The sequence below is a fragment of the Protopterus annectens genome, chromosome 9.part0, assembly GCF_019279795.1.
Source record: "Protopterus annectens isolate FY-2018-M chromosome 9.part0, PAN1.0, whole genome shotgun sequence".
Taxonomy (NCBI): domain Eukaryota; kingdom Metazoa; phylum Chordata; order Ceratodontiformes; family Protopteridae; genus Protopterus; species Protopterus annectens.
This window is the reverse complement of record NC_056743.1, coordinates 1025860316-1025871455: the sequence shown is the minus strand read 5'-3', so window position 1 is coordinate 1025871455 and position 11140 is coordinate 1025860316.

Here is an 11140-nt window from a genome sequence, read left to right as displayed (position 1 = left end):
TGCAAGACCTACTATTCTATTATCTTTCTAAGTTTATAAGAGCATTATTTAAAAATTGTCCTTATTTTTGGGCCTTTGTCCCACTTCTATGTATGGCTTTGTCCAGATTTCTTGCTCTGAGGTTGAGAGGTATGACAAATGTGTCAGGGTCATCACAGTCAGCCAGAGACATTTCAAATTGTGACATACTTGTTGCACACCACTCCCCCATGTAGTGTCTCTGGATGTGTCCAAGCAAGGCAAGGAGCAGTTATGCAGTGTAAATGTGCAGACTATCCCCCCATCTAAGGTAGACACAAGTACTACAATGGCTTTTCATCTGTCCTTGATTTTGCAGAATGTTCTGGTTTCTGTCATATTTTTATACTGTTGATTTATGCTTATTATTATTCAGAAAGTGCCTGTTGCTCTGTGTTTAAGTAGCAGTGCTTTAATGACCATCTGGTAAGCTTGTCTGAGATTGTAAGATGCAAGTAAGTTTTAATAAGCAAACTGTTAAAGAATTGCCAACATTGAAAGCCTTTCTGTTGTTGCCATGCAGAGAATACTTGCATAACTAGATAACATATAAACCTTGGGTATTGAAATGCATATGACAGTATTTGTAATAAAGAACAAGATTACATTATTTTAAGAGCTCATTACAGGCTTTACCTGCAAACTAAACAGAATGCCAATCTATAATGTGTGGTCAATATCCTGTGCAGTAATCCTTTAAGCAATTTATGTTGAGCTTGTTTCCTGTTTGCTTTTCATTTTTTACTTTGATCATGTTTTCCCCATGAAACAAGTAGATAGTTGTCAGGCAGTAGGTCATTTTTGGAAAAGAAACATTTTTACAAGTGGGGGTATCACAGAGATTGCTACTTTCAGCATGTTACTTGATACTTTAATAAAGCTGAATATAAATTATAATTAGAACTGGAGTACAAGGAGAAGTGATTTGAGTTGAATGCTGCTTGTTTTTCTTATACTTGATTTTGACTAGCATTCCAGTAATGCATTTAAAAAGAAGTAATTTATTTTTTCATGCCTCACAACCTTTTTGTTTCCAAGTAAGCTGTCATGCAGCCAATGGATTGAAATATGTTTTTTCTTCTACACTTCATTTTGTCTTGATTGGACTCTCATAATGATGGTTTGGCACCCAGGACAGAGTATTTAATTAAAGTTACAGTTTTTGTGGTTTTGAGCATAGCTCCTCCCCTTTCTAGTTGGCCACCCCCACCCCCATTGACCCCACCCATTCAGCTGTCTCCTGCAGCCCCCCTTTGATTTGAAGTCACCAGCCGCCACTGCTACTACACTACACTTAAACTTTCAAAATCTCACTCCAAACCAAACTAACCAATCTCTGTATTTAACTTGTTGATCAGTTAAAATCTCCAAGCTCCATCCCAAACCAAATTAACCAATCCCTGCATTGATTTAATTGATCACTCTACCAAATAGACACTTTTTCCTACTCTACCAATAACCACTCCTACTACCTTCTTTCATTTTACACCATCTACTTCTAACCCCTACCGTAAAAGTAACCACACCTACCCGTAACATAATGTGCCCTAAAAACTACACAAAATAACCCTCACTCAGACTTTCTTAATCTGTCTCCTACCATTCTTACCCTTCACACCAGCTATCTTATCACCTCACTGCACACTAATACTACAGATACCAGAAAACAGACCACATCACCAAAACAATACTACATATGTCAACAAGTGAAATCAGTGGAGACATTCACCCAAACGCCAGCTCTCCAAAACATCAGAACACCCCCTACCAGTAAGGCATTTTGAAAACTACTTATACCCATGCATCAATCAAATCAGACCTTCTCTTCTTAAATATGAAACTTAGAAGCATATGCAACAAAATCCAAGATATGCATGCAGGCATAAGCACAGAAACATGAATTATTTGGAATATGTTGAACTTTCATGGATTTTCAAATTAAGGGCTCACGTTGAACCGGGATTGAACCAACATATTAATATTAAGCCAATACTGGAGGCTCGTAAATATTAGATATTGAATTTTAATTTAGTTAACACATTTTTAATAATTATTCTTAATATATAGTCATTATGGTAGGTGGAATGTTGTATATTTATTATTACTGATGTTTTAATGAGCATTTAGTTTTTGTTTTGTTTTTGTTTTATTTTGTCACTGTATTACATGAGCTTACTACTTTAAGGTTTTATTCCCTTTTTTGATTAATTGTTGCAATTATTCAATTAAATGTTTTTGAGCTTCAGTATTTAGATGTGGAGATTTGGTAGTTGTAGTAAGATCTGATGAAGCGTGCTAGGTTTGCACGAGAAAGTGCTCATTATTTTAAATAAAGACTGGCTTTTTACTGTTTCGTGGTGGTCGTGTTCAGTTTTATATCCATAAGCACAGAAACCTGATTTAAAAAGAATATAGCTGACACTGAAATCACTCCACCTAGTTTTAATATACTCAGACTGGATAGAGAAAATAAATAGGCAGGCAGCTTTGCAATCATCAACAAAAACTCCCTTAAGCTAATTCCTTTCTCACAGGAAGTATCAGACTTTAATAATGCAGAAATCCTGATACTTCTCCACAAAATCAAACAACAGAAAAAACAATTTGCATGTCAGCTATTTATATCCCTCCAGGAAAAAGCATTGCAACTGTAAAAGTTTTCTCCACTGGTTAGCCTATCAGATCCACCATGAAACCCTAATACTAGCAGACATAAACATAGACTGGCAGCTTATAACTGGAAAATGTGAGTTTATAAACCTGTATGGATTCACATAACTAATCACAGCTGCAGCTTGAAGCTTCATAAAACAGGCCAGCAAACAATTTTAGATGAGACATTAACTAACAAACCCAACAAAATAATTATAGCAGAATGTCTTTCAGACAACCTAAGTGACCATTTGCCAACTTACACCATTAAACGTTACAAAATTCAGTACATGCAAATCATATGCAACCAAGTTCATAACTCAACCAAATTAAATAAAGATACCATTATCAAGTCATTAACACAGTATAACTGGAGAATATTAAAGTCCATGCCCCTAAATGCCACTGTATCATATTTCAATGACATTTTCCTAAAAAAGCTTTTAACAAACTTTACCCTGTGCATAGTAAGGGTCAAATCCAACCCCACACACAATGGCCAAGAAAGGAAACAAAAATGTTGATGCTACAAAAGGATAAAACCTAGAAAGAGAAGCACAAAAATAAAACTCAAAATTGATATCAGTTATTTAGACAGCTTAGAAACTTTACAAAATATCATATCAAAAAGGACAAATAAACCTATTACACTAATCTACACTGCAAACAACAAAATAACCCAAATCTGTTTTAGTCATCCTTAAATAAATTATTGCATCCAGGCCAAACTGCTACATTCTTAACAACTACCAACAATATTAATTCAATTCCCACTCAGTTCAACTCCTAATTCATACAAGCAGTACAATCTCTTAAACAACAATATATTTATCCCCTTTTCTACCTTCATTCTGCCCTAACCACCCACATTCTTTCGACTTCAGCCTTCTATCTACCTCCACCATCAGAAAACTCCTAAGATAAAACCAACCTCCTTAACAGATGACCAACTTGCTTCTAAATATCTAAAAATGGCTGCAGATGTCATAGGTTTCCCTTTTCTATTTCTATAAATAGGTTCATACCTGAAAAATAAATTCCAGCCAAAATCAAACCTTTACACAGAGGAGGCACATCAACAGATTTCAATAACTATAGACCTCACTAGCCTTATATGTAAAGCCATGGAATGAATTATCACGGAGGTGATCAATAGAGATATAGTAAACCTTCAGACACTAGTTTGGTTTCATCAAGATCAGATCATGCCTACTCAAACTGGTGGACTTCTTTGAGAAGATCACCAAAGCAATGGATGAGAGCAAAATCATTCACACTGCCTACTTTGACCAGGCCAAGGCATCTGACACAATATCCCACTTGGGCACTATTGACAAACTCAAGAGGTTAGGTACAAACCCATATGTCACCCAGTGGATAGCCAACTGGCTCATAAACAGGACATAGGAAGTTAGAATTGGGGAGTCCACCTCTACAAGAGGCCAGTCACAAGTGGTGTCCCTCAGGGATCAGTCCTTGGACCGCTCTTTTTTGGCATTTACTTCTCAGAAGTGAAGGCCAATTTCAGTGGTCCCTGGCTGACTAAATTTGCAGATGATTGCAAATTAGGAGCTGTCATTGGATCTCACACTGACACAAATGTTCTCCAGGAGGGGCTGACATAGATAAACAACCGATGTCAGAGCCATGGACTATAACTAAATGCCAAGAAATGCATAATAATATCCTTTGGGTAGTCATCCATCCCTGGTAACTATCATAATGACAACACACCCCTTAGATTTAACCCAGTAATCAGGGACTTAGGGACACACATAATAGTAATTTAGCCTTTGCCCATCACATGTCTACAGTGGTGAGAAAATCATTCTATGTTGCCCAACTTATAAACAAAGGTATGGCATCCAAGTCCAAGGAAGTCATTGTTCCACTGTATTTGGCATTCATCAGACCTATCATTGAGTACAATCCTCCCTTTGGTATCTGCCTAACCAGGCATATCCAACAATTGGGACATCCATAGAGGTTCCTCACTAAAAGAATGCATGGTGTAAGTAAAATGTCCTGTGCTGACAGCCTCAAGGCCCTATCCCTGTATTCTGTTTCCTAAAGGCTTTTGAGGGAAGATCTATGCCTGGCATACAAGGCATTGTCAGACCCCACTCTAATGGACCTCCTGCATATCTGCAAAACAAACAGCACCAGAATTACCCATTCTAAAGACTTAAACCTTGCCTGTGGTATAAATAGGACCTGCTGGAGAGATAGGTATGTATCCCAGAGACTACCCAGTCTATGAAACAAGCTCCCCATCCATGTAAAGTAGAGTTCTTCCCCAACCCAATTAAAGTGCAACTTGGACAATTGGATGCAAAACCAGAAATTCATCCCTGGTTTGGCATCTATGTCTCTGATGGACAGAGGTAACCTGTAAATGGCTCATCTCCTAGGCCCATGCTTATACTTAACAAGGGTATCAGAACTTGTCAGAGATTTGGGATGCATGGCTAGGCTTAAAAGGCCCTTATGATCATTAGCCTAGTAAACACCTATGAACCTATGCCCTATTGCTATTCTTTCTCCCCTGTCAAAACTCAAGATTCTTTCTCATGTCAAAACCTGACTAAAAATTCAAACTTGCTTCTTAATCCAAAAAAGACTAAACTTATGATCTTCACACACAAACAGTATCAAAACCAAAAACAATCCATTCACAATTATATCATCAAATGCCAAAACTGAAGTAGTAACTAGTAATAAACTACTAGGTATTATAAAAAATAATAACCTCAAATTTGAACAACATAAATTACAAACCATTAAAAGATCACCAAAAAGTAAGATCCCCTTATAAAAAATATTACTAAATCCTATCAGAAAAACTGAAAAGAAGCAGAGTAAAATTTTTAAAAGAACTAGATAGAAAAGAAACTATTTTAACAAAAGAGAACACATTGTTATATAATTTTCTTATAAGATTAATAAAATCTAGAGATAAATTATATTCTTTGAGTACTTTCAACAAGTAAGGCCAAATAACTAAACTTTTTATCTTGAACCCTACTATGCAAAATAAAACCAGTCTGATCATCCTTTAATAAACCTGGCAAAACAGGATTTGCTCGTTTTGCTAACATAGACATAGATATTTTATAATCCATATTTATCAATGAAATGGGGTGATATGAAGAACACAACTTAGGTCCTTGTTTTGTTTTAAAATGGTAGAAACAAAAGAAAATCTCCAAGAAGGAGAGCATTTGAACTAGTTTTAATCTCTTCAAAAGCTCCTAACAATTTTTTTAATGCATTATCAGGAATTAACTTATATAACTCAGGTATTATACCATCTATACCTGGGGCCTTACCAGTTTTATTTTTTTTTTAATTTGATCTTTTAATTCTTTAAAAGAAAAAGACTTATCAATTCTACGCTTTTGCTCTTTGGTTCATTTATAATGTATATTATCTTTCAAAAAGCTACCCGTTAGTCAAGTATTATATCAAACATTATCTTATTGTTATTTATTTGCTCATAATAATGCCTAAAACAATCAAATATATCTTTTATATCAGTTGTGTTTTTATTTGTATTCCCAAGTTTATAATAAATTTCTTTAATATGATTTGAGTTATATACTTTGATCTAATGGCTAATCTATGTAAACTTTTAGGGTTTACTGAATACAATTGAAATTTTATTTTTTCCAAATTTATTGGGATTTTATGGTGAAGAATTTCAAGATATTTCTGATTCAAAATTTTCAATTTAGAATTTGCAGACTTATCATTAGTTTTTAAATTTATCTTTAATTTATCTATTTCAGATTATAGAATTTAATTCTTTATCCCACTCCTTCCTTTTACACATATATGCATTCTATGAGCACCTGCAGGAATGCATGGATCGTGCTATCCCAAATAAAACCAAGACTCACTCCTCCAAAAACAGGAGACTGGTCTGGTGGACCCTGGCCATAAATAAGCTATACAACAGAAGGAGGAAGCTGCTACATGACAGAGCAAAATCCCAAAAAGGAAGGCATCTCTGATCAGTATTAGCAAGAAACTTCGATCCCTCATAAAATCATCAAAGGCCAGTTTCGAAAGAAAAATTGCCCTAGACACTAAAGATAATCACAAGGCCTTCTTTAGTTATGTCAGGAACATGGGTGGAAACTCCCAGATATGCTCTGAATTGTTGCATAACGGTACAAAATATACGAAACCTGCAGATATAGCCAACATCCTGGCAGACAGATTCAGCACAAACTTCCCCCCCCCCTTCCCCCCCAAAGGAGCAAATGCCTATCCCATCTGAATGTAACCTCCCTGACATCACAGATGCACAGGTGAAAGCTGCCCTCTCCAAAGCAAAAAACACAGCATCTATGGGACCGGACGGTGTCCCAGGCTGTGTCTTACATGACCTCCAAGAAGAACTGAACCCTCACATTAAGTCACTGTTCAAACTTAGCCTTACTACAGGATATGTACCCAAAGAATGGCGTACAGCTACGGTGGTCCCACTCCACAAAGGTGGTGCCACAACAGACCCTGGAAACTATCGCCCCATAAGCCTGACTAGTCTGGTCTGTAAAGCTATGGAGCGTATTATCATGGAACTCATAAACAAAGCATTGGGAGCCTCCAGACACTGGACCCTACCCAATTTGGCTTTGTTAAGGGCAGATCTTGCCTCTTAAACCTAGTTGATTTCTTTGAAACAGTTACCAAAGCCATAGATGAGGGCAAGGTAGTCCACACAGCCTACCTGGAACTTGCAAAAGCCTTCGACAAAATACCCCACTCGGGCATCATAAATAAGCTTACCAGCTTAAATATCAACCCCTATATCACAAGATGGGTTGCAAACTGGCTCAGAGATAGAACCCACATGGTCAGAATCGCAGGTGCCATGTCCGAATCCAAACCAGTTACAAGTGGCGTCCCACAGGGCTCAGTTCTGGGACCTCTCTTGTTCGGTATATACTTCTCTGAGGTTCAGGCTAACACGGGGGATTATGGCTGACAAAGTTCGCAGATGACTGCAAACTGGGGGCCATAATCGAATCTCCAGCTGACACAAGCATCCACCAAAAGGTTCTCTTGGTGCCAGAGCCACGGCCTCAAGCTAAATGCTAAAAAGTGCATAGTCATCCCCTTTGGGAAAAACAAGGTGCCCACAAATTACCACATAGGTGGTAATCCATTAAGTACGGAAAAAATAATTAGAGATTTGGGGACCAACGTAGATAGTAATCTCTCCTTTGATAATCACGTTGTCAAAGTGGTTAGAAAGACCTTCTATATAGCCCACCTTATTACGAAAGGGTTCGCATGTAGATCAAGAGAGGTCATTGTGCCCCTCTACTCGTCACTCATCAGGCCCATAATTGAATACAATGCCCCTTTTGGGATGTACCTTACCCGACACCTGCAGCAACTGGAGAGACCCCAAAAGTACCTCACCAAGAGGATCATGGGCTATAAACAGATGTCCTATGCAGCTCGACTAAAGAAACTCCAGCTCTACTCAGTTGCTTACCGCCTACTCAGAGGCGATCTATGCCTGATGTACAAAGCCATGTCAAACCCAGAATTAATGGACATGCTCCACCTCAAAAAATCCAAGTCCCTTAGAGCTACACGCTCCAGGGACCTAAACCTGAGCACAAAAATAAATAGGACATGCTGGAGGGGCAGATTCATTTCCCAGAGGCTCCCCTCACTCTGGAATAGAATCCCAATTCATGTTAGAAATAGCCCCTCGCTGACCCTCTTCAAGCGAAATTTGGACGTGTGGATGGGAAATCACAAATTCACCCCTGGGATCTCTCCTGTGTCCCTGCTAGACAGAGGCACAGTAAACTAATCTTAAAAGGGTACCTTCTGTGACCTACATTACAGAGGCACAGTAGGCTAATCTAATAGGGAGGCGGAAGCCAAATACACTCTGGCTAGGCTTATAAATGCCCTAGGGCAGATAGCCTAGTATCTACCTATGAACCTATGAACCTATAACAATTTTTAATTCCACCATATAAATAAGCCTTTAGCACATCCCATAGAATAGCTTCTGTAACTTCACCATTATTATTAAAATCTATAAATTGATTTAATTCATTGAAAAAACAATCTCTAAAACCATTAATTTTGATTATATATGCAGGAAGCCTCTGATAATAAATTAAAATTTTAGGTGTTAAAGTAAGAGTAAAGTAATTGCATTGTGGCCAGATAAAGGACATGATGTTATCAATACTTCCTCTCTTTTGGAATATAGACCACTAGAAGAAAAAAAAACTTTATCAATATTAGTTTGGATACCAAATCTATATGAATAATGTGTATAATTAAGAGAGTTTACTAACTTTAAATCACATATATGTCTCAAATTCAATGAATTAATGAAATGATTTTAAGTGTTTATTAACTGTAGATAATGTGGGAATTCTGGCATTAGTAGTATCTTTATTATATAAAGTGCAGTTAAAATCCCCAGCTATAACCATTTCTCCATTTGCATACAATGGAATAATGTCTAGATATTTCTTAACCACTTTAGCACCAATGCCAGGGATCCATAATAAGTATTCATGAATGCATAAAGTTTTTTTATTTATCTCTACCACCACTAATCCCAACATACCATTCTTATCAGAGTATGTATCAGCTACTTTAAGCATAGCTGCTGTATTTTTCCAAAGAATAAGTGTGCCTCTTCTTTTTGATCTAAAATGAGAGCCCACTAAGACTGAATAGTGTTTCAACAACAATCTAAGTCTTTGGGTCAATAAATGTGCTTCCTGTAAAAACTTATATGTGCTCATAGGCACCAGAACCATAGGGCTAACGGGGTGAGCATCCTCCCACTTTTACAGCTGCAGGTTGACAAAACAAACAAAAAAAAAAGTCTTCACTCTGTGGTGCAAGTGTCTTCTCCTTTAAGGAAGACCTTGCTTATGTTGCATGCACACATGCCAAAGCAGATGTAAATACATTCCATGCTCATGTGCGGAATTTAAGCTAGCAGTTCCATCAAGAGAGAAGATAAACATAACCAAGTTAAACTTGTCATGTAAACTGTTGTCGGAATATTTAATTTTTTCACATCTATCTTGTTTTAAATAGCTGCAATATTATTTTTTTTTCTCTTAGCCTTTTATCTGACCTGATGTTTGGCTGTTGGTAACTGCTGTATTGATATACAGTCATCACAGTATGCATCAGTCTTGGATCATTTCTCTCTGGGTCACTACTGTAAATATCCTTCAAGTCAGGGGAAGCTACATGTAAACAAAACACATATAGATGCACAGGTAGATAGATAAAAATTATTGTTAACATGGTGTGAAGATATAACAGAGCAAGCATGGAGTGCTATAAAATGTGCACTGAACACCAATAAATTCTATGCATTGCTGTCTAGGGATGCCCTAGTTTGTGGCGCTGATTCTGTAGTGCATTGCTTTGAGTTTGGTATTCCCACAAGATGCGCTGTATTGTGTAATCTGACCACCTAGATTCTCTTATTTTTAAGCCCAATGGATTGATTTTAATTGTGCAGTAAGATACTGTAAATTGTCCGGCTAAAGACCATCAAATTCATATAAGTGCTAACAGGGAATGCCCCAGCACTGAATGGTAGCTGATTTACTGGTCTACCACAAGTGGTCATGTGCACTGAATGAAAGTGCCCTAACCTCCGCTAGTAATATGATGTGTAATTACCTAGCCCTGTCACAACCCAACCCTATTGAACTGCTTAGCCCTACCAGACTCCTAATTCTAACCTTAATCTGAACTTTTCTCCTTAACCCTAACCATAACAATTCCCTTCTGCTCCCTAACTCTAAGTTCTCCATCCTTCCCTAGACCTAAAAATCTGCTCCTACTTTTTAAAGTACCAAGTATTCCCTAAACCTAAAACTCCACTCTCTCCTCCCTAAGTCCCTGATCGATCCTTAAACCTCAAAGTTCAATCCCCTTTCCTAAATGTAATGTCCTTGATCTCATTCTAAATCTAAAACTCTACTCCCCTCTCCCTAAACCTAAAGTCCCTAATCACTGCCTAAAACTAAAGCTCCTCTCCCATTCCCTAAATCTAAAACTCCCCTCATGTTCCACAAACATTAAACTCCCTCATTCACTCTGTAAACCTAACACCTCATCCACATTGTTGCCAGAACTGTTAAGCCACATTCCCAACCCCTCACAAGACAAGGTGTGGTAACACCACTCTCTCCACATGGCTTCCTCACTTAACCCAAACATGTAGTTAAGTTTGAGCAGGAGCAGTAGCTCAGTGAGAAAGAAGGTAAGTGTGTGCATGTCTGTGCGTAATTTAATATATGTATGAGAGAGAAAGTGTGTGTGTGTGTGTGTGTGTGTGTGTGTGTGTGTGTGTGTGTGTGTGTGTGTGTGTGTGTGTGTGTGTGTGTGTGTGTGTGTATGTGTGTGTGTGTGTGTGATGCTATGAGGGAGAGTAGGTAGGATCCAGGAGATC